Source organism: Saimiri boliviensis, chromosome 8, assembly GCF_048565385.1.
Source record: "Saimiri boliviensis isolate mSaiBol1 chromosome 8, mSaiBol1.pri, whole genome shotgun sequence".
Lineage (NCBI taxonomy): Eukaryota > Metazoa > Chordata > Mammalia > Primates > Cebidae > Saimiri > Saimiri boliviensis.
Genome location: NC_133456.1, coordinates 71,309,291 through 71,333,428, shown reverse-complemented (window position 1 = coordinate 71,333,428; position 24,138 = coordinate 71,309,291). Strand labels below are relative to the sequence as shown.

At 40.3% G+C, this 24,138-nt stretch overlaps 1 long non-coding RNA gene across 1 annotated transcript in view; it reads left to right on the top strand.

Annotated features, from left to right (window-relative positions):
* LOC141585265 (uncharacterized) overlaps positions 1-24,138 on the top strand; it is a 133,515-nt gene that overhangs the window by 87,101 nt on the left and 22,276 nt on the right. Inside the window, exon 3 of the long non-coding RNA XR_012518662.1 lies at positions 18,236-18,313. This is a non-coding gene — a long non-coding RNA (uncharacterized LOC141585265). The remainder of the gene's footprint in view (positions 1-18,235; positions 18,314-24,138) is intronic.

Genomic DNA, 24,138 nt, shown 5'->3' with positions numbered 1-24,138 from the left:
AGTGTGCTTTGCTGCCTTCCGTCCCCTCACCTGTATCTGTCATTTCTCCCCATGCTATCTCTTCCCACCTCCCCACCCCCCCACCCCTCCCCCATTTCCCCCCAACGGACCCCAGTGTGTAGTGCTCCCCTCCCTGTGTCCATGTGTTCTCATTGTTCAACACCCGCCTATGAGCGAGAATATACGGTGTTTGATTTTCTGCTCTTGTGTCAGTTTGCTGAGAATGATGGTTTCCAGGTTCATCCATGTCCCTACAAAGGACGTGAACTCATCGTTTTTGATGGCTGCATAATATTCCATGGTGTATATGTACCACATTTTCCCTATCCATCGTTGGGCATTTGGGTTGGTTCCAGGTCTTTGCTATTGTAAACAGTGCCGCAATGAACATTCGTGTGCACGTGTCCTTGTAGTAGAATGATTTATAATCCTTTGGATATATACCCAGTAATGGGATTGCTGGGTCAAATGGGATTTCTATTTTTAGGTCCTTGAGGAATTGCCACACTGTCTTCCACAATGGTTGAATTAATTTACATTCCCACCAACAGTGTAAAAGTGTTCCTATTTCTCCACATCCTCTCCAGCATCTGTTGTTTCCAGATTTTTTAATGATCGCCATTCTAACTGGTGTGAGATGGTATCTCAATGTGGTTTTGATTTGCATTTCTCTGATGACCAGTGATGATGAGCATTTTTTCATATGTTTGTTGGCCTCCCGTATGTCTTCTTTTGTAAAGTATCTGTTCATATCCTTTGCCCATTTTTGAATGGGCTTGTTTGTTTTTTTCTTGTAGATCTGCTTTAGTTCTTTGTAAATTCTTGATATCAGCCCCTGGTCAGATAGGTAGACTGCAAAAATTTTTTCCTATTCTGATGGTTGCCGATTCACTCTACTGACTGTTTCTTTTGCCGTGCAGAAGCTGTGGAGTTTGATTAGGTCCCATTTGTCTATTTTGGCTTTTGTTGCCATTGCTTTTGGCGTTTTGGTCATGAAGTCCTTGCCTACACCTATGTCCTGAATGGTTTTGCCTAGATTTTCTTCTAAGGTTTTTATGGTATTAGGTCTGATGTTTAAGTCTTTAATCCATCTGGAGTTAATTTTGGTGTAAGGTGTCAGGAAGGGGTCCTGTTTCTGCTTTCTGCACATGGCTAGCCAGTTTTCCCAACACCATTTATTAAACAGGGAGTCCTTTCCCCATTGCTTGTTTTTGTCAGGTTTGTCGAAGATCAGATGGTTGTGGGTATGTTGTATTTCCTCTGAGGCCTCTGTTCTGTTCCATTGGTCTATATCTCTGTTTTGGTACCAGTACCATGCTGTTTTGATTACTGTAGCCTTGTAGTATAGTTTGAAGTCCGGTAGTGTGATGCCTCCTGCTTTGTTCTTTTTGCTTAGAATTGACTTGGCTATGCGGGCTCTCTTTTGGTTCCATATGAAGTTTAAGGTGTTTTTTTCCAGTTCTGTGAAGAAGGTCATTGGTAGCTTGATGGGAATAGCGTTGAATCTGTAAATTACTTTGGGCAGTATGGCCATTTTCACGATGTTGATTCTTCCTAACCATGAACATGGAATGTTTCTCCATCTGTTTGTATCCTCTCTTATTTCGTTGAGCAATGGCTTGTAGTTCTCCTTGAAGAGGTCCTTTACGTTCCTTGTTAGTTGTATTCCTAGGTACTTTATTCTCTTTGTAGCAATTGTGAATGGCAGTTCGTTCTTGATTTGGCTCTCTTGAAGTCTATTACTGGTGTATAGGAATGCTTGTGATTTTTGCACGTTGATTTTGTATCCTGAGACTTTGCTGAAGTTGTTTATCAGTTTCAGGAGATTTTGGGCTGAGATGATGGGGTCTTCCAGATATACAATCATGTCATCTGCAAATAGAGACAATTTGATTTCCTCCTTTCCAATTTGGATACCCTTTATTTCTTTTTCTTGCCTGATTGCTCTGGCTAGAACTTCCAGTACTATATTGAATAGGAGTGGTGAGAGAGGGCATCCTTGTCTAGTGCCAGATTTCAAAGGGAATGCTTCCAGTTTTTGCCCATTCAGTATGATATTGGCTGTTGGTTTGTCGTAAATAGCTTTTATTGTTTCGAGATACGTTCCGTCAATACCTAGTTTATTGAGGGTTTTTAGCATAAAGGGTTGTTGAATTTTGTCAAAAGCCTTCTCTGCATCAATCGAGATAATCATGTGGTTTTTGTCTTTGGTTCTGTTTATGTGGTGAATTACGTTTATGGACTTGCGTATGTTGAACCAGCCTTGCATCCCCGGGATGAATCCTACTTGATCATGGTGGATGAGCTTTTGGATATGCTGTTGCAATCGGTTTGCCAGTATTTTATTGAAGATTTTTGCATCTATGTTCATCATGGATATTGGCCTGAAATTTTCTTTTCTTGTTGAGTCTCTGCCGGGTTTTGGTATCAGGATGATGTTTGTCTCGTAAAATGATTTGGGAAGGATTCCCTGTTTTTGGATTGTCTGGAATAGTTTCAGAAGGAATGGTATCAGCTCCTCCTTGTATGTCTGGTAGAATTCAGCTGTGAACCCATCTGGACCTGGGCTTTTTTTGGGTGGTAGGCTCTTTATTGCTGCCTCGACTTCAGACCATGTTATTGGTCTATTCAGGGTTTCGGCTTCTTCCAGGTTTAGGCTTGGGAGGATGCAGGTGTCCAGGAATTTATCCATTTCTTCCAGGTTTACTAGTTTATGTGCATAGAGTTGTTTGTAATAATCTCTGATGATGGTTTGGATTTCTGTGGAATCTGTGGTGATACCACCTTTATTGTTTTTTATTGCATCAATTTGGTTATTCTCTCTTTTCTTTTTTATTAATCTGGCTAGTGGTCTGTCTATTTTGTTGATCTTTTCAAAAAACCAGCTCCTGGATTTATTGATTTTTTGAAGAGTTTTTTGTGTCTCTATTTCCTTCAGTTCTGTTCTGATCTTAGTTATTTCCTGTCTTCTGCTAGGTTTTGAGTTTTTTTGATCTTGCTCCTCTAGCTCTTTCAATTTTGATGATAGGGTGTCAATTTTAGATCTCTCCTTTCTTCTCATGTGGGCACTCATTGCTATATATTTTCCTCTAGAGACTGCTTTAAATGTGTCCCAGAGATTCTGGTATGTTGTGTCTTCGTTCTCATTGGTTTCGAAGAACATCTTTATTTCTGCCTTCATTTCATTGTTTATCCAGTCAACATTCAAGAGCAAGTTGTTCAGTTTCCATGAAGCTGTGCGGTTCTGAGTTAGTTTCTGCATTCTGAGTTCTAACTCGATTGCACTGTGGTCCGAGAGACTGTTTGTTATGATTTCTGTTCTTTTGCATTTGCTGAGGAGTGATTTATTGCCAATTATGTGGTCAATTTTAGAGTAGGTGTGATGTGGTGCTGAGAAGAATGTATATTCTGTGGATTTGGGGTGGAGAGTTCTGTAAATGTCTATTAGGTTTGCTTGTTCCAGGTCTGTATTCAGGTCCTGGATATCCTTGTTGATTTTCTGTCTGGTTGATCTGTCTAATATTGACAATGGGGTGTTAAAGTCTCCCACTATTATTGTGTGGGAGTCTAAGTCACTTTGTAAGTCATTAAGAACTTGCCTTATGTATCTGGGTGCTCCTGTATTGGGTGCGTATATATTTAGGATCGTTAGCTCTTCTTGTTGCAGTGATCCTTTTACCATTATGTAATGTCCTTCTTTGTCTCTTTTGATCTTTGTTGCTTTAAAGTCTATTTTATCAGAGATGAGAATTGCAACTCCTGCCTTTTTTTGCTCTCCATTTGCTTGGTAGATCTTCCTCCATCCCTTTATTTTGAGCCTTTGTGTATCCTTGCATGTAAGATGGGTTTCCTGGATACAGCACACTGATGGGTTTTGGCTTTTTATCCAATTTGCCAGTCTGTGTCTTTTGATTGGGGCATTTAGTCCATTGACATTTAGGGATAGTATTGTTATATGTGAATTTGATGCTGTCATTTTGATGCTACCTGGCTGTTTTGTTGGTTAGTTGATGCAGATTCTTGATTGTGTTGATGCTCTTTTACCATTTGGTGTGTTTTTGGAGTGGCTGGTACTGGTTGTTCCTTTATATGTGTAGAGCCTCTTTCAGGAGTTCTTGTAGGGCAGGTTTGGTGGTGATGAAATCTCTGAGTGCTTGCTTGTTCACAAAGGATTTTATTTTTCCTTCACGTATGAAGCTTAGTTTGGCTGGATAGGAGATTCTGGGTTGAAAGTTCTTTTCTTTAAGGATGTTGAATATTGGCCCCCAATCTCTTCTGGCTTGTAGGGTTTCTGCTGAGAGATCTGCTGTGAGTCTAATGGGCTTCCCTTTGTGGGTAACCCGACCTTTCTCTCTGGCTGCCCTTAGCATTTTCTCTTTCATTTCAACCCTGGTGAATCTGACGATTATGTGCCTTGGGGTTGCTCTTCTTGAGGAATATCTTTGTGGTGTTCTCTGTATTTCCTGGATTTGAATATTGGTCTGCCTTGCTCGGTTGGGGAAGTTTTCCTGGATAATATCCTGAAGAGTATTTTCCAGCTTGGATTCATTCTCTTCATCACATTCAGGTACACCTATCAGACGTAGATTAGGTCTTTTCACATAGTCCCACATTTCTTGAAGATTTTGTTCATTCCTTTTTGTGCTTTTTTTCTCTGTTCTTGCCTTCTCTTTTTATTTCATTGAGTTGATCTTCGACCTCTGATATCCTTTCTTCTGCCTGGTCAATTCGGCTGTTGAAGCTTGTGCATGCTTCACGAAGTTCTCGTGTTGCGTTTTTCAGCTCCATCAATTCACTTATACTCCTCTCTATGCTGTCCATTCTCGTCAGCAGTTCGTCCAATCTTTTTTCAAGGTTCCTATTTTCTTTGCGTTGGGTTAGAACATGTTCTTTTAGCTCATTGTAGTTTCTTACTACCCACCTTCTGAAGTCTGATTCTGTCATTTCATCACCCTCCTCCATCCGGTCTGGTTCCCTTGCTGGTGAGGAGTTGTGATCCCTTTTAGGAGGAGAGGTGTTCTGGTTTCGGGAGTTTTCATCCTTTTTGCACTGGTTTCTTCCCATTTTTGTGGGTTTATCCACCTGTTGTCTGTCTCTGTCCCAGGGAGTTGGAGCTTTATGAGTTTCCGTTGCACTACTGCCTTTTTTGATTTTTCTTCAGGTCTGACCCGCCCAGCTAGCAGCACGCCTAGCCACTGCCTGCCCGCAGGGGCTTTGCTGAGCTGCTGTGGGCTCCGCCCAGCTGCCCTGAGCTCTTCCCTGTAGTCCTTTTTCTATGGGTGTAGTTAGAACTGTCTCGGCAACGGTGGCCCCGCCTCTGTTATGGCGGACTCTCTCTGTTGTGGCAGGTTGCCTCGGCAACGGCGGGTTGCCTTGGCAACGGCAGCCTGCCTCCATAGCGGTGGAGAGTCTCAGTAATGGCGGAAGCCCCTCCCCCACCGAGCCGGACCGTCCGGTTCAGCTGTGCTTGGTTTGAAGGGCTCAACCCAGAGGGTTTCCAATTACTGTTTTTGTTTTCGTTGTTGTTGGGGGTGGAGGGGTGGGACCAACCGAGCCTGATCACCTGGCTCCCTGACTCAGAGTCTTTTCTTTTAAGTTGAATGACCCCGCGTTCCTGTCGCTTGTTGAAAAGGCGACTCACGGAGTCGGCTCGAACTGCGGCGCCGGCTCCTGGTGGATTTTTTGCCTAGGAATCTCCTGGCCTGACTCGCTATTTCAGCTGACTGGGCAGCTCTGCTGTCTCAGGGCTCTGCTCGCCAGCTAAGAGGGCTCCCAGACCAGTGGCTTTTGTATGGAGAACCGCAGCAACAGGGAGTGGTCACAGCAGCCGCGCGGGCGGAATCAGCCCCACGGGGGCCAAAACAGCCGCACCGGCTGGGACTGCGACGCTGGCGACCCCTCTGCCTGGGTATCTCCTGGTCTGTGGGCAATAAGAGTTCGTCTGGAAGTGCGGCGTCCACTCACCCTCTGCACTTTCACTGGGAGCTGAAGTCCTGAGCTGTTCTTAGGCGGCCATCTTCCCAGCATTCCCAGAATGGCTATTATTAAATAGTCAAAAAATACGGATGCTGGTGAGGCTGCAGAGAAAAGGGAACACTTATACACTGTTGGTGGGAGTGTAAATTATTTCAACATTGTGGAAAGCAGTATGGCGATTCCTCAAAGAACTAAAAGCAGAACTACCATTTGACCCAGCAATCCCATTACTGGGTATATACCAGAGGAATATAAATCATTCGATCATAAAGATACATGCACATGAATGTTCACTGCAGCACTACTCACAATAGCAAAGTCATAAAATCAACCTAAATGCCCATCAATGACAGACTGGATAAAGAATATGTGGTACATATACACCATGGAATATTATGCAGCCATGAAAAGGAATGAGATCATGTCTTTTGCAGAAACATGGATGGAGCTGGAAGCTATTATCCTTAGCAAGCTAACACAGGAGCAGAAAACCAGATACTGCCTGTCCTCATTTATAAGTGGGAGCTAAATGATAAAAAACTTATGAATACTAAGAAGAAAACAATAGACACTGTGGCCTACTTGAAGGTGGAGGGTGGGAGGAGGGAGAAGAGCAGAAAAATCAACAAGCGTAGTGTCCAGCTCCTTTCTAACTTAGAAAGAAGCCAAGGAAGCAGTCTGTCCTTCCCATCACTTCATTCCTTTATTGCAAACATGAACTATGCTCGAATCCAGACAGTATTCAGTGTTTCTTGGAAACTACTTGCAATTTTGTACTTCCATTTCTATGTTTGTGTTGCCGCCTCTTTCTGGGACAGCTTCATTTTTCTCATCAAAATTCTATTCATGCATAAAGGCCAAAATGTCACCTCTTTCTGTGAAGCCTTCAGAAGCTTTCCCCTCCCCACTTGTGGAGAAGCCAAGCATAGCTTCCATAATACTTTGTCTATGTATATATTATGCCTTATTTCATTATATTTATGTGTCTCCTTCTCAGTCCAGCTCCTTAAAAGTTAGAACCTAGGCCTTCTTCATCTTTATATCCCGGTGTTAAGCTCATGGGTTACTCCAAGAAGGGAAGCCATTAGCCTTTCTATCACAGATGTATAAGCAGTTAGACTTTTGATATCTTGCTTTTTAATGCTGGTGCAGAAATGAAAATGAAGCAATGTTTATCATATCAAATGTATCTTGAAAGTTCACAGCAGCCACAGGAATAAGCAGAAAGCAAGGCATTCATTTCCTTTGTAAAAAAAATTTACTTATTTTACTTTAGGCGCATACTATATCTGGCATTTCTCCCCAGGTTATCCCTCCCCACCCTCCACTCCCTCCCCACCCCCTGCTGTCCCTCCCCTACCCCTGCAACTGCCCCTAGCATGTGATGCTTCTCTCCCTGAGTCCACATGTTCTCATTGTTCAACACCCACCTATGAGTGAGAACATAGAGTGCTTGGCTTTCTGTTCTTGTGTCAGTTTGCTGTGAATGATGGTTTCCAGATTCATCCAAGTCCCTACAAAGGACACGAACTCATCGTTTTTTATGGCTGTGTAGTATTCCATGGTGTATATCTTCCACATTTTCTTTGTCCAGTCTATCATTGATGGGCATTTGGGTTGGTTCCAGGTCTTTGCTATTGTAAACAGGGCTGCAATGAACATACGTGTGCATGTGTCTTTGTAGTAGAACGATTTATAGTTCTTTGGATATATACCCAGTAATGAGATTGCTGGGTCAAATGGAATTTCTATTTCTAGGTCCTTGAGAAATCACCACACTGTCTTCCACAGTGGCTGAACTAATTTGCACTCCCACCAACTATGTAAGCGTGTTCCTATTTCTCCACATCCTCTCCAGCATCTGTTGTCTCCAGATTTTTTAATGATCGCCATTCTAACTGGCCTGAGATGGTATCACAATGTGGCATTAATTTTCTAAAAGCAATAAGGACAGTTCTCTGGTAGTAAGTGAGAAAATTCTTCTTCCTCTTCCTGTTTTTCTAAGTGTTGTCAGTTTTCCTGGAAATACCTGGTTTCAGGAAGAACTCTCCAGGTATTAACATAGAATTCAGATGGGGAGAAGTTCGCTAGCTCTGAAAGGTAGGTGGAGCCCTAATTAGTCCCACTTCCCCATGTTCTCATTTTCTTCTCTTTTCCTGGGTCTTCAACCAACAGACTGCAGGCTAGCCCGAATTCTGAGCCTTCTGGAAAGGAGAAAATAGTACACAAGTTAAGCCATAATTTGCAGAAAGAGAATTTGGTGATCAAGGCACAATTGATAGAACAACCACATTCCTGGTCTCCTTTATCACCAGGGAGAGATGGCACTTAGTGACCCAGGGTGTGACCCTAGGTACCCATGTCTGTTCCTCTCAGGCTGATCCTTTTTCAGTTGTCAGTCTAACCCAGTGTTTGTGTCAAGATTGTTGCTTGCAAGAATCCGGTAAGGCTGGTAAAGAACCCCCATATTCTAGTGGGGTGGAAATTCTGGCTTAAGTTCTACACAACCAATAAAAATGACCAACTATGCTACAAGGGCCTTTACTGGCAAAAACAGTGCTCCTGACGTGTCATGCCACAACTCCATGACTCAACAAACACTGGGCAGCTCTCACTGATAACATAAGGGAATAGATACCAGGAGCTTTGCCCCCACTGCCCTCTAAGAGTTGGATGTGTTTACCACATGTGCTCTGCAAGGTGAATTTCACAAACCTTCTTTGCATGGTTTACTTTTGAATTTGTCTCACATGGCTGCCTTTGATTGGCAGATCCTAGGTCTCATGCATACACCTTAGGAGCCAGGGAGCTGGGGAGACTTGTTTTCTGGCTTCTGCTTTGAGAAGTCAAGATTCATAAGGCAGAAAGTTTTCCAAATGTTACAAGGACTCTCAAAAGGAGCCGAGCTACAGACAATATGACAAAATGTATTCTATTCTGTAAGCATTACAATTTTAATTTTAGCCAATATTAAACAATACATCTTGATTATGCCAATTATTTAAGTCTGTCTGGTAACATAGTAGGATGTGAAAGCTTTTTCTGGGATTTGGGGTTGGACCACTCCGGCCATTTCTGATGTCTCTCTTTCCTAACAAAGGACCTTACTCCTTATCACTCCCCTTACACTGTATCTTCTCTCAAATTCATTCTCCCCTGTATTGGGGGGACATTAATGCATGGAATGTGTATTCTAATGGTGACTTCCATTTGGGATTCTGTATTGCTAGTGTCCACAGCCCAGCCTCTAGAGCAGGCATCCCCAAACTTTTTACACAGGGGACCAGTTCACCGTCCCTCAGACCGTTGGAGGGCCGCCACATACTGTGCTCCTCTCACTGACCACCAATGAAAAAGGTGCCCCTTCCTGAAGTGCGGCAGGGGGCTGGATAAATGGCCTCAGGGGGCCGCATGTGGCCCGCGAGCCATAGTTTGGGGACGCCTGCTCTAGAGGGAACTGTCACTTGCTAATAACTTCTGAGCCATGCCTCAGTTTATGACTCCCTTTGAATATCATGTCCTTGATTCTCTGTTCTTTAAGATCAACCACTTCAACCAGATGAAGTCACTCTAGTACTGGAATCAAATTATTTTGAGAGGGTCTCTGCTCTGACATAGCTTGCTTTTTCTCCATGCTGATTCTGTGTTGATAAGGGTCAATGTATCTTGTTCATGAGAGATAGGCATAAAAGTAGAGATCTGTCAATGTCAATTTTTCAAATTAAAATAAATTCATGCTATCTAGTTCTTAGATAGGCTATGAACGCCTCCGAGGCTGGAATCATGTCTTAATCATCAATCGTCTCTGTTTTCTCAGTATTTAGTATAGCATCTCATAGCAGGCATACAGTTTATTTTTATTGAATAAATAAATGAATGAATGAGGCAATGCAGGTTGTTTTGAAAGCCATTAGTATATCTCAGCATTGCAGATCCATCATTCATTCAGCAAACATTTTTTGAGAAGTTGCTTTTATGAGTGAGCATTATACTAGATGCCATGGAAATCTGAAATAGCCTTAATGCTACTAATAATCACAACTACCACTAATAATTGCAACCACACAACAAAAACCAACATAAGCTGTATGCTTATTAGATTACAAAAACTGTGCTAACTGCTTCACAAGCATTCATTTAACTCTCACAACTCTGAGTCAAGCATATTATTATATTATTATTATTATTCCCATTTACAGAGAGAGAATGGATTTTCAGAAAGGCGAAGTAAAGGAAAACAAAGTTGGGAATATAATGTTTACCCAATAAAGTTAGGGAGATACAAGAGTCATCTGGAATGTCTTAAGTGTCACAAAGAAATACATTTGCAGTTCTCAAATGTTATTTAAAGAGCTCTTGAATGCTAAATTGATATAACTGGATATTAGAATTCACTGGGTAACCTTTGTTTAACCTGCATATTATCACTAAAGAACTCTGCTTTATTCATTCATCCATCCATTTGCCAAACATGAGTGGCATGCCTGCAGTGTGCCAGGAACTGTACTAAGCATTGGGGGCAGGGTGGCGGGAGCTGGAAGGTGACACAAACACTTAAAGAGGTCATTACAATTCATAGATAAATACTGCAATAGTGATGGGAACATATTTCAAAGGAATATTTCCAACGTTTCACCATTAAGTATGACATTTGCAGTGGATGTTTGTGGTTATCCGCTATTAGGTTAAGAAAGACCTTTTTTATTTCTAGTTTGCTAAGAGTTTTTTCCTAAATCATAAATGACTGTTACATTTATTCTACATCTCTTCAAATGGTATTTTTCACGTGTGGAGATTATTTGTCCTCTTTCATTTATTGTACTTGCATTGTCTGAAATGTAATATTTCTTAACATTAAACCAACCTTGCATTTTTGGGGTAAGTAATAATGTTATAGACCTATTAAGAGTTTTTACCTGTTTCTTTCTTTAAAATAATTCTTCTTTAACTTTTGTTATGTATTTGTAGAAATATATCTGTCTTACCTAAGTTTTTATTTTTTATTTTTATTTATTTTTATTTTTATTTTGTTTTTGAGACGGAGTTTTGCTCTTGTTACCCAGGCTGGAGTGCAATGGCGCGATCTCGGCTCACTGCAACCTCCGCCTCCTGGGTTCAGGCAATTCTCCTGCCTCAGCCTCCTGAGTAGCTGGGATTACAGGCATGCGCCACCATGCCCAGCTAATTTTTTGTATTTTGAGTAGAGACGGGGGTTTCACCATGTTGACCAGGATGGTCTCGATCTCTTGACCTCATGACCCACCCGCCTCGGCCTCCCAAAGTGCTGGGATTACAGGCTTGAGCCACCGCGCCTGGTTTTTACCTAAGTTTTTAAATGTATTGGCATAGTTATCACACTATTAATTTATCATTTTCAATTTATATAACATCTGTAGTTATGGCCTCATCATTCTTAGTATTGTTTATTTATTTGTTCTCTCTTTTTCTTCATTAACATTGTTTAAAAACTTCTCAATTTTATTAGTCTTTTCAATGACTCCATTCTGGCTTTGTTTAAACCTAATTATTTTCTTTTTTTTCTTCTGTAGGCATGCAAAACTATACATTTTCTTCCAAGAAATACTTTAGCTGTATCCCTTAAGTTTTGATGTTTATTTTTCATATATAATTTATTTAAAATATTATATAATAGTATTATTTCCATGATGATTTCCTTTTTTGCCATGGGTTATTTAAAATGTATTAAAAAATTTCCAATGAAATAGATTGTTATTATGTTCTTTTTGGAAAGTTATCTTTATTACATTGTGGGCTGAGGATGTGATGTATAGAGAGTCTTTGAAATTTATTAGACTTGCTTTATAGCCTAATACATGGTTAATTTTGGTAAATAGCCCTTGTGTGTTTGACAAGTAGTTTGATGCAGTTATTTTGGATCAGGCTTGTTATTTTGTGTTGCTCAAATCTGTCTCCTTGCTGTTTTTGGATTGTTTGATCCATCAATTACTGAGAGAAGTGTGTTAAAGTGTGTGAACCTATAACTTTCCCTTAACTGATATTTCAGTGATGTGTTTATACATTTTGAAGCCATAACACATACCTAAGAGTTTAAAATTGTTATGTTTCCTGTGAATTGAAGCTTTTATTACTGTATATTGACCATTCTTATTTCTAACAGTGCTTTTTACCTTAAAGTCTATTTTATATGATTCATATAGGTCTATCAGCTTCTTTTGGCTCATATTTGCTCAGAAGGAAATATTTCCAAAAGATTAACAGTCATTAATGCTAGGTGATGAGATAAAAAGTAATTGTTTTTTTTTTCTACTTTCCAGTATTTTCAAAATTTTCTTTAATAAGCATATACTATTTTCATAATAAGAAAAACTACATTTTAAAAATTTGATTTAAAAAATGATTAATAGTTTGAGAGATTCTCCTTTCTGATCAAACTTAGTATTTGAGGTCTAGAGTCTCAGATAGCTAAATAGGCATATAACAGTTTATATGTCATACAGGTAGCTCTTAACACTAACACTTTAAAAAAATTAATTTGCTTTTATTTCAATAGTTTTTGGGGGTACAGGTGGATTTTGGTTACATGGATAAGTTATTTAGTGGTGATTTCTGAGCTTTTGGTGCACCTGTTACCCGAACATTGTACACTGAGCCCAGTGTGCAGCCTTTTGTCCCTTACCTGCTCCCACCCTTCCTCCCGAGTCCCCAAAGTCCAGTATATCATTTTTATGCCTTTGTGTCCTCAAAGCTTAGCTCCCATGTGTAAATTAGAATTTGGTTACATTACTTGGTTTTCCATCCCTGAGTTACTTAGGATAATGGCCACCAGCTCCCTCCAAGTTGCTGCAAACAACATTATTATATTCCGTTTTATGGCTGGGTAGTATTCCATGGTTTATATCGGTACCTAGGTTGGTTTCATGTCTTTGATATTGTGAACTGGGCTGCTATAAACATGCATGTGTGTGTGTGTCTTTTTCGTATAATGACTTCTTTTCCTCTGGAAAGATATCTAGTAGTGGGATTGCTGGATCAAATGGTAGATCTACTTTTAGTTCTTTAAGGAATCTTTGTACTGATTCCCATGCTGGTTATGCTAGTTTACATCTCCCGCACCAGTGTAAAAGTGTTTCCTTTTCACCACGTCTGTGCCAACATCTGTTGTTTTTGACTTTTTAATTATGGCCATTCTTGCAGGAGTAAGGTGGTATCTCATTGTGTTTTTGATTTGCATTTTCCTGATAATTAGTGATTTTGAGCATTTTTTTCACATGTTGACTGTATATTTTCTTTTGAGAATTGTCTATTTATATCCTTTGCTCACCTTTTGATGAGATCACTTGTTTTTTCTTTTTCTTGCTGATTTGTTTTGAGTTCCTTGTTTTAGTGACCCAGGATTGTGCCAGTACACTTCAGCCTGGGTGACAGAGCAAGACTGTCTGAAAAAAAATAAAGAAATCACACATGCAGGGTCTTGGTGCTGCAGTGACGCTTTTGGCGACAATATCTAATAATGGCTGCTGCTGCTCGGCACAGGCCTGGGCTAGAAGATGGCTCCTCACCAATCCCACCCCTATTACTGTTCCTTTTGTTCTGGTGCTTTTGGGCTTTATTCTAAATATAATATATTCCTTGCTGTCTTGTATTTCTGGGTTAACATTGAGACCCCACACAGTTCTGTTTGCTCATTCAGTCATGTTCATATTGAATTGTGTGCTTCTTTACTGAACTTAGAATATTTTATTGCTTCTGCAAAACTTTTTGAGGGTGAAGGAGGGAATCACGAGCCTGTTGGTTCAGGTAGAGAAACAAATACTGAATTATAATAATGAGATAATTCATCCCATGTCCTACTAAGCTATCTATAGGAGATGTCCTGTCCATCTTAGCCCATTGTTGCCTCACTTATGGCTCTCATAATTTGTAATTCTTTTATTTCTTTTGTTTTGGTTCATTTGTTTTCTTTTACAGTTTTCATACTAGGAAACAAGATTCATGAGACCAGGGTACAATCAGTCTTGGTCAGGGCTGTTGTATCTGCAGCCCCTAGCTCAATTCCAGCACAAAGTGGGCATTTGAAAACATTTACTGCATGAATGAATGAATGAATGAATGGATGAATGAATAGCAGAGACCATGTTTGTCTTTTCATCTTTGCATTTTGGCATCCAACTCAGAGCCTGACTTGTAGAGGCTGCTGACTCATTTTATTGAAAAAGAAGCTGTAATATATATAACCTAGATTCATGAATAAAAATTTCACTTTTTTCTCTTTAGTGTATTCAAAACTGGAAGCTTTGGATTGTTCATCATTCAGTTGCTATTTGTTCAACAACTATCAATACAGTGAGTTGATGCAAAGATGAATAAGAAAAGCACCTTTCACAGCTTTAACTTTAGTAGAGAATCCAGCACATCATATATATTTAATAGATTTTATAAATGAATAAATAAATGAACAAATAAATCAGTTAAATTTCTGAGGATTGATATTACCCATATAAAAAATCTGCATTGTTGGGCAACAGGATAATTTCATCTGTGCTGCCTTGATTGAATATATTGGACATTGTTCCACGTAGGACAATGTTTTCTGGATGGCTTTCTCTCTGGCTGTTTCTCCTTTGGATGATCACATAGAATAGATTCCATAATACCTTTGTCTCTGAGTTGGGTTGGTGGGTGTACAGTGCCTGTGGACACCACTCACAGAGCTGAGACACTGGCAGGAAAGAGTGAAGAACAGGATAATGAGAAAGCGAGAAGAAAGAGAAAAAGGGAAACGGGAGAGGTTGGGTGATGAGAGCAAGGAAAAGAATGCAGGAAGAGGAGGAAATAAAGTCAGTAATGTTTATGATGCCTGCCAGTTATTGAATGCCTATCGTAGAGGTTCTACGTTGTGTTCAACACACGTGTTATCTCTAATCTTTACAACCCAGCCAGCAAGCTCAGGAACATTTATTGTTTTCATTGTGTAGATGAGCAGACAGGTTCAGTGAGGTTAATAAGTAACTTGACCAGCCACACACTGCTAAGAGGGACAGCCAAGATTTTCTCTCAAGAGTGTCTGGCTGAAATCCATCGTATGATCTCCTGGTGAGGAATGACAGAGACCTTCTAACAGGGTCCTGCATGCCTCCCATAGGACATTTGGATTATAGACAGTTAAACACCTGCTCTAGGTGGAATATCTAGACATCAACACTTTGAAGTATGTCTATTTATCTGCTAATTCATACATACACACACCCATAATCAACTGGAAAAAAGAGAAGAAAAATGGATTAATTGGATTAATTTCTGTGTACAACTTGACCAAAATCTTCTGGAATAAACACTTAGCAGAAAAGAGGAATAATAGATGACAAATGGGCAGCATTCTCAAATGCTGTAATTCCAGAAGTAAAGTAAAACCCTCTAATTCCACCCTCATCTCCCACATAGAGTGAATAAACAAAGTCACATAGACCAAAAAAGCAACAGGAAAATAACAAAAAAGTTGAGGGGCCATGAAAATACTGTCTGAATGTCCATTCCCCCAAGGGTTGAGGTCAGGCATATGGTTCTATTCACCAAATCCTAAACAAAGGATTAGGGCTATTTTATGCACTGATTATTATTGTTGGTTAAATTAAAGCACAATCAAAAAAGTGTAACACAATATTATTTTTAGTTACTGTGGCTAATTGAAAACACAGACAGAGCTCTGACTATAAAAATGGAGTGAGAACACTCAGATGCACGTCCAAGTCTAACTTACCCCTTTCAAGCTGGGCAATAGCATATTTTCAAAACATGGCTGTTATCCCCAGAGTCTATACTTAAGTGCATCAGGAGAAACACTTGGCCTGGGAAAAAGGAAAAACAGTGAACTCCCTCCTATCAGCAGACTTTGAAACCTCAAATTTAATTTGAAGACTATCAGTGGTCAATTTGTTCACATGAAAGACATTACAAATATATCTATATATAATTGCTGTTAAGCCAAGGACTATCTTTTATCTTGCTGCTCCCAGTATGAAGCCCAGATCCTGGCATCTACATGATGCTCATCAACAATTGTTGGATGAATGAGTGAATAATTGTTGAAGACCTTTGTGTAATAAATGAGAGCACTCTTTTTCTTAAACAGCACACCCTCTTCCCCAGGGAAAGTGCAGATCAGCAAGATTTGAGGGAGAAAAGAGCTCTGCTTTGGCTTGGTGCATAAGTCTGAGTGGTGGAGAATGCAAGCAGAAATTTTTGTCTATTTGTTCACTATTGTATTTCCAGGGCCTGTAACGGTACCTGGCACAAGTTAGTGCTCAATACACATTTGTAGAATTAATAAATAAATGCTTATCATGGAGCTGGAAAGAGAGAATGCGTGAAGCAAAGGAGGCAAAGTGGAGAACACAACCAAACTCCACAGCATGGTTTTATTTCTCTGCTGAGAACTCTGCTGAGTTATCCATTCCCAAACATTCTAGGCACACTCTCTTATTTGATATAAGAATCCCTTCCTCGTGATCATGGTGTCTCCGCTTCCAGGCAAGTATGTTCTCACTCATAAGTGGGTGTTGAACAATGAGAACACATAGACACAGGGAGGGGAACATCACACACCGGGGCCTGTCGGGGCGTAGGGGGCTAGGGGAAGGATAGCAGGGGGTGGGGAGATTGAGGAGGGATAGCATTAGGAGAAATACCTAATGTAGGTGACGGGGATGGATGCAGTAAACCACCATGGCATGTGTAGACCTATGTAATGAACCTGAATCTTCTGCACATGTACCCTAGAATTTAAAGAATAATAACAAACAAACAACAACAACAACAAAAGAATTCCTTCCTCAAATCAGTGTAATCTGCCTTGTGTGGATTAACCAGGCTTGTGTTTATTGACGTGAGGGACTAGGGTGATGCCTTTAAAGCCATCAGTTCCAGTAACTTAGTGAAAGATGCTCTAGAACAATCTAGGATGCATGGGGGACGTACTAGGGCAAGGTCGGGCATTTTCATAATACAGGAGAACAGTGTGACCTTAAAGAGAGTTCACATTAGATTTCTGGGCTTTATGCTCTCAATTTCCACTACCTATTTATGCCTATTGATTTTTCCTGGAAGAGGCTTATTCTATTCATTTTTCTTCAAACAAAGACACTTTACTGATTATCAAAGCCCAATGACACAGAGCATGTACGTGTTTAAGTGGCATTGAGAGAAAAGTTCTTAGGAAGGACATTCCTAGGATGTGTCTTGAGTCTACACTTGACAACTAAATGGAGAGAAACTTACAAAAACAAGCTGGATGCACTTTAGCAGGATTAATTTGTATGGAGTTGAAAAAATGTCATCAACATTCAATAGTTACCCACCCTATATGGCATCTGACTTTTCTTCATAAAGAGACTGTGTGTGGTATTCTGTGTATGTGGGTGGCATTTGTTGGCCTTTTCAGACAAGTACATATATGTTATTTTTTGTCTTCTCCTTTTGTTATACACTTAACCATCAATTTAAAGGCGGGGGGAAAGACCGTTGAAACAAAACTTATCATTTATTTTCCTTTAGACTAGTCCCACATTTTCTGAATCCATTCTGAATTCAGTTCAAGTAATGGAAAGTTGGTACATTTTGCAAAGAACCATAAGTCTGGAAATCATCACAAAGCTTATTCTTCCTCTACTGTCTCATGATCGTACATGGGAGCCACAGTCATATACTTCTGAACACATATCTTTTGAATCAAATTCCCACCAGTGTGGTGCAAGAATACAGGCAGCAATTTTCACAGAGTAAGAAAGTGTTCGACGGGTCTTTGTGTTTTGTTCTGTCCCCAAAAATGATTTGAATGTGACTTTTTGACGTCACTGGGTGAAGCTCTTGAGTGTTAGTGCACACAATGGGATTCTCTTTAGTAACCAGGAGGAGGGGAAAAGTCACTGGGGCAAGCCAAGAGGGAACATGGTTTGTGAATGCAAAACTTACAGTAGAACTTTAGACAGGAAAAAAGTTGACGATGCAAGTTAAAGCTGGCCCCAGGCAGCAATAACTTACTGGAGTGGCATTTATTTGGCTGATAACCCAAGGTCTTGCTGAACTGGCTAGTACAACAGAGGTAATGTTTATGGAAGAATGAATTACAATAGCAGCTTGCAGTAACATTATTTGATCTTTCCATTATTTAGAATGACCTTTTAAGCTCCCCAAAAACTGCAAGTTTCAACTTTCTGCTGCGACGTGGAAACTGGAAAAGGCTTTCTCCTACCTATCCTAAAAGATTTTTTTTTTTCAGTAGATTTGCAGTATGCCTCACCTGCAGTGGAACTGGTGATAAAGATCTAACGTGAGATTTGTTCTGCAATGTACCTGAGCTGTAAGTAGACTGATTAAATAATTTTATACCCTGAAAAGTAAAATGACTTGCTCAAGGTAATACAGCAAGGTGATCTGCTTCAGGTGCCATGTTGGTAGCTATTATTTCAGAGTTAATTAAGTAGGCTGAACTCCAGAAGGCTCAAGGTAGAAGAGTATTATAAGATTACAATGCTTTTATGAGAAGCGTAGGTGTCAGGAGAGCAAGAAAGAAGAAGGTTGACTTCTTTGACAAGACTAGTTTTTCTTTCATTTTTTTCCCTTCCCTAATGGGAATTATATTAATGAGCATTAAATAATTTTGTAGCTAAATGTTAGGCATTTATTTCAAGTGCACTAAGAATCTTCAATGTATAGATACATGTTTGTTTAGAATGGAGAAGTTTTTTGTGGTGGTAGGGGCAGAGATTAAGCTTCATCATTTTAAGTTGAAGACACTTAGAGCATTTTCTCTTCCAAGGCACATGCACATTTCCTTACACACCCTCTGAATCCCAAATGGCATTCAGTCTGGGCGGGGTACACATGTGACACCACACCTGGAGAAATAGCTGAATCATCCATCAGTTGCAGTTCAGGTATTTGGCACTGGCTGGAGGCATAATGATGAGGCAGGGATTCTTGGTTTCTTGTCTGCCTCCTCCCCTTCCAGAGCTTTCTTTCAATGTCATAGTTCCAGTTTGGGAGCATTTGGAGTGAGATAGATAGAAGTGTGAGATAAAGCTGGAAATATTGGGATAGTCAGTTAGAAAGAACTTGAGAGTCTGTCTCAGTCTGCCATTTTTTTTTTTCCTCAACACACCAACACGGCTAAGTGCACATGTATGTTTATTGCAGCACTGTTTACAATAGCAAAGACTTGGAACCTACCCAAATGCCCATCACTGATAGACTGGAAAAAAAATGTGGTACATCACATCTACAACCACCTGATCTTTGACAAACCTGACAAAAACAAGCAATGGGGAAAGGATTTCCCTGTTTAATAAATGGTGTTGGAAAAACTGGTTAGCCATGTGCAGAAAGCAGAAACTGGACCCCTTCCTGACACCTTACACTAAAGTTAAATCCAGATGGATTAAAAACTTAAATATAAGACCTACCACCATAAAAACTCTAGAAGAAAACCTAGGCAAAACCATTCAGGACATAGGCATAGGCAAGGACTTCATGACTAAAACACCAACAGCATTGGCAACAAAAGCAAAAATAGACAAATGGGATCTAATTAAACTCCAGAGCTTCTGTACAGCAAAAGAAACAAGCATTAGAATGAACTGTCGACCAACAGGATGGGGAAAAATGTTTGCAATCTGCCCATCTGACCAAGGGCTAATATCCAGAATCTACAAAGAACTAAACAGATTTACAAGAAAAAAACAAACCTATTCAAAAGTGGGTGAAGGATATGAAGAGACACTTTTCAAAAGAAGATATATATGAGGCCAAAAAGCATAAAAATGCTCATAATCACTGGTCATTAGAGAAATGCAAGTCAAAGCCACATTGAGATACCATCTCACGCCAGTTAGAATGGCGATCATCAAAAAATCTGTAGACAACAGATGCTGGAGAAGATGTGGAGAAATAGGAACCCTTTTACACTGTTGGTGGGAGTGTAAATTAGTTAAACCATTGTGGAAGACTGTGGCAATTCCTCAAAGATCTGGAAATAGAAGTTTCATTTGACCCAGCAATCCCATTACTGGGTATATATCCAAAGGATTATAAATTGTTCTATTATAAAGACACACACATACGTATGTTCATTGTGGCACTGTTTCCAATAGCAAATACCTGGAACCAACCCAAATGCCCATCAATGATAGACTGGACAAGGAAAATGTGGCACATATACACCATGGAATACTATGCAGCTATAAAAAATGAAAAGTTTGTGTCCTTTGTAGGGACATGGATGAATCTGGAAACCATCATTCTCAGTGAGCTGACACAAGAACAGAAAATCAAACACTGCATGTTCTCACTCATAGGCGGGTGTTGAACAATGAGAACACATGGACACAGGGAGGGGAACGTCACACACTGGGGTCCGTTGGGGGGAAATAGGGGAGGGGCAGTGGGGGGTGGGAAGGTTGGGGAGGGATATCATGGGAAGAAATGACAGATGTAGGTTATGGGAGGGGTGGAGGCAGCAAACCACAGTGCCATGTAAGTACCTATGCAACAACCCTGCATGATCTGCACATGTACGCCAGAACCTAAAGTACGATTAAAAAATGTGGCACATATACATCATGGAATACTATGCAGCCGTAAAAAGGAATGAGCTCATGTCCTTTTCAGGGACTTGGATGAAACTGGAAACCATCATTTTCAGCAAAGCAGCACAGGACCAGAAAACCAAACACTGCATGTTCTCATTCATTAGTGGAAGTTGAACAGTGAGAACACATGGACACAGTGAAAGCAACATCACATAAAAGGGCCTGTCGTGGGGGTGGGGGTCAAAGGGAGGAAGAACATTGGGACAAATACCTAATGCATGTGCGGCTTAAAACCTAGATGATGGGTTGGTGGATACAGCAAATCACCATGGCACATGTATACCTATGTAACAAGGTATCCCCCAATTTAAAGTAAAATTGTTAAAAAGAAAGAAAGAAAGAAAAAACCTACCTCCATCCTGTATTCCTCTTTAATTATTGCTTTCTCTTTTCTCTTTCATACCTCGGCTTCCTGAGACTTATCTGAAGTCCCTTTCTTAGCCTCACATTTGGCTTCTAAACTGTTCAGTCCACTGTGGTCTGATGTGAGCTTCTACCTTGGCTCTGTAACTGCTTTCACTGAATTCACTAATGACACAAAGAGAGCATGTTAAAGGTCTTGTTTTAGGCAACACATCTAAGGTCTGATATTGCTGATCTCTCTCTGATTCTTAAAACTCCTTTCCACAATTTCCTTCTTACCTTGCTGTCCTCCTGCTTCATGAGAGTCTCTTCCCTTTCATGTTGGTGTTCTTGGTGGTTCCTAGGTACCTCTTCTGATATTATTTTTCACACTCCATGTCTTCTACTCATGCAGTTTCAGATGCTTTCTTCTAAGCTCTGGGCCCATATTCCAACTGCTTCGTGGAAGCCTTTTGTGTGCTCTGTGGATATCACAACACCAGCCCATCACTGATGTGCTTAATTCATTGTCTCTCCTCTAGAACCAGTCCTTCCTCTTGTATTTCTGATTCTGCTTACCATACACTTGATTCCCTATGTCAGAAATGTGGAAATCTCTGTAACTCTTTACCACATGCATCATTGTCACCAAATTCTCCTGATTTCGCTTCTGAAATGACTCTCAGGTCCCTCTTTCCTTTTGCCTGCCCATTTTTCCTGCTGTGGTTTAGCTACTCATCATTTTTAAATCCTATCTGATTTTTTTTTACTTCCAGTTTCTTTCTCCTTAAGACCCATTTTATATACTACTGTAACAATGATCTGTAAGACATATTAATGTTAGGTCACTTTCTGCATATTATTCTTCAATAGTTTCCCATTATTTATAGAACAACGATGGAAAATAGTATGCTTATTATGTGCCAGGTAGTGCTCTAATTGCTTTACATATATCAATTCAGATGTTAACTCTCACAATAATCCTATGAGATAGGTAACTGTTATTATATTTTTATCTCCACTTAACAGATGAGGAAACAAGGGCACAGAAAGGGTAATAAATTTGCCCAGTTGGGGTAGAAATTAAGCCCAGACAGTCTTCGTCCAGGGCATATACTTATAACTGCTACTCTTTTCTGCCTTTTTGTTGCTAGCACAGAATTCAAGGTCCTTGCTGATCTGGTCTCTGCTGACCAATTTGCTTCGCTGCTTGTTCTACTGATAAAATCTCCCCATACCCCCTGCCAAACTGGACCAATTGTCAAAATCATCAAATATAGCTTTATAATGCTATGTTCAATTTTACATATGCTATTTTCTCTTCCTAGAAAATAGTTGCCCACTTCTCACACACGCACTTGTGTATTTTGCTTGGCTGGTCAAGAGTCAGCTGAAGCATCACTTCCTACAGGCTAATAGAGTTTCCTCTTCTGCTCATCTTCAAATCTGGGGCACATATCTATAATAGAACTCTCTACTGTGGCATACTTAATCTTCACATGTGAAACAGTCCACAGCATGTCTTCTGTGTATAATTGTACCCAAAATGATTGTTGAATAAGTGGATGGATATTACAAACTATGGTGATAAGTTTATACTTAATTTGGGTTTATGAAATGTTCAGTTTGTTAAACACTTATCAAGAGGGTAATAGGATCAGAACTGCTGCTCATGTATTAACCTAGTGGTAGCATGGAGTGCTGATCAGAGGAGAAAGGTCTCAGGCAGGGCCAAGGTGTTGCATAATGAGGACTTGGTCTATGGTGCTATCAGTGGGAAGACAAAGGCAGGATGGATTTGAGAGGTGTTTTGATAGTTGAATCCATCAGACTTCACTTATTTATTAATTTGTAGAACAACGAGTTACTGAGGTCTGTAGGACACCGATGTCCACAAAGTTGCAGTAGTGAGCAAAACATACAGGTTCCTAGTGTCAGGGAGCTTCGATTCTAGAGAAGAGAGGTGATCAATAAGCAAGTCTAAAAACAAATACTGGGTATATACCCAAAGGATGATAAATGGTTCTGTTATAAAGACACATGCACACACATGTTGACTGTGGCACTGTTTACGATAGCAAAGACTTGGAACCAACCCAAATGCCCATCAGTGATAGACTGGATAAAGAAAATGTGGCACATATATACCATGGAATACTATGGAGCCATAAAAAAGGATGAGTTCATGCCCTTTGCAGGGACATGGATGAAACTGGAAACTATCATTTCAGCAAACTGACACAAGAACAGAAAACCAAACACTGTATGTTCTCACTTATAAGTGGGTATTGAGCAATGAGAACACATGGAACAGGGAGGGGAACATCACACACTGGGGTCTATTGGGTGGTGGGAGGGCTAGGGGAGGTGTGGTGGGAGATGGGGGGATTGGGGAGGGATAGCATTAGAAGAAATATCTAATGTAGGTGACGGCAGGTGGGGGGCGGATGGAGGCAGCAAACCACCATGGCATGTGTATACCTTTGAAACAGTACTGCAAGATCTGCACATGTGCCCAAGAACTTAAAGTATAATAAAAAAATAAAAATAAATAAACAAGCATTTAATATCAGTCATGAGAGTTGTGGTGGGGAAAGTATAAACGATGTGAGGTAACAGAGTTTCTGGGACCATCTCTCTGACGCGGTGACATTTTGGCCATTTGACAAGCAATTACCTGGAGGAGAGAAGTGCCACATGAAATCCCAGGGAGAGAGCAAGTTTGGTATGTTTGCGAAGCAGAAACAAGGCCAGAGTGGCGAGATCATGGCCAGCCAGGTGATGGAAAAGGGGTCTGACCGCATAGAGAGCTTTAGGCCGTGGAAAGAAGTTTGAATTTCGTTCTAAGTGTGATGGAAATTTAAGTGCCATGGAGAGAGAAAGAACCCTGGTGGGTCTGGAACATTAGTGACAATATTTATCAAAATGAGGAAGCTGAGAAGAAGTGCCAGTCTGATCGGGGAAAAATAATTTAGTTTGAGGAATTAACTGATGGCTCTGAAAGTGAGAAACGTGAGTTTAGGGACAGAGAAATTAGTCCCAGAGGCTAAAATTCTCCTTCCTCATCAGACTCGTGCTTCTTCTCAACTTCTTCATTTTGATAAATGTTGCCATTGATCTGTACTGAGATTTCTATGGAAGACAGTGAAGACAGAGACCTCAGAAGAAACAGAACTGAGGACGAAAGCCAAAGGTA